Raw genomic sequence first — 519 nt, forward strand, 5'->3', positions numbered from 1 at the left:
CACCAAGTCAAGGGTTAAGATCCCCTTACCAGTCATCTTTAAAAAAAAAAAAAAAAAAGTAGGAATGCAAAAACTGATTGCATTTGAATGATTAAGCCTTAATCCCATTACTCAAGACAACACTTTTTTTGATAACTTACATAAACACCAGAGTAAAATTGGCTATTGATTGAATTCTTGTCGAACTCTCTCTTTGGTCCATCTGCACATTTCTATGATCTTTTCTTTTCTTTTTCTTTTTTTTTTTTTTTTTTTTTCTTTTTCGTGACCGGTAAGGGGATCACAACCCTTGGTGTGGTGTCACCCGCACCGCGCTCAGCCAGTGAGCGCACCGGCCAGTCCTATATAGGATCCGAACTCCGAACCCATGGCAGGAGCGTCGCTGCGCTCCCAGCCCCGCACTCTCCCGAGTGCGTCACGGGGCCGGCCCATCTATGATCTTTTCAATGTTGGAGACAAAACATCTTGGATGCCAAAATATTCAGTTTTGACTAATGTGACTGTTTTCTTTAACAGGTT

The sequence above is a fragment of the Galeopterus variegatus genome, unplaced genomic scaffold (genome assembly GCF_000696425.1).
Source record: "Galeopterus variegatus unplaced genomic scaffold, G_variegatus-3.0.2 Scaffold9339, whole genome shotgun sequence".
NCBI classification, from domain to species: Eukaryota; Metazoa; Chordata; class Mammalia; order Dermoptera; family Cynocephalidae; genus Galeopterus; species Galeopterus variegatus.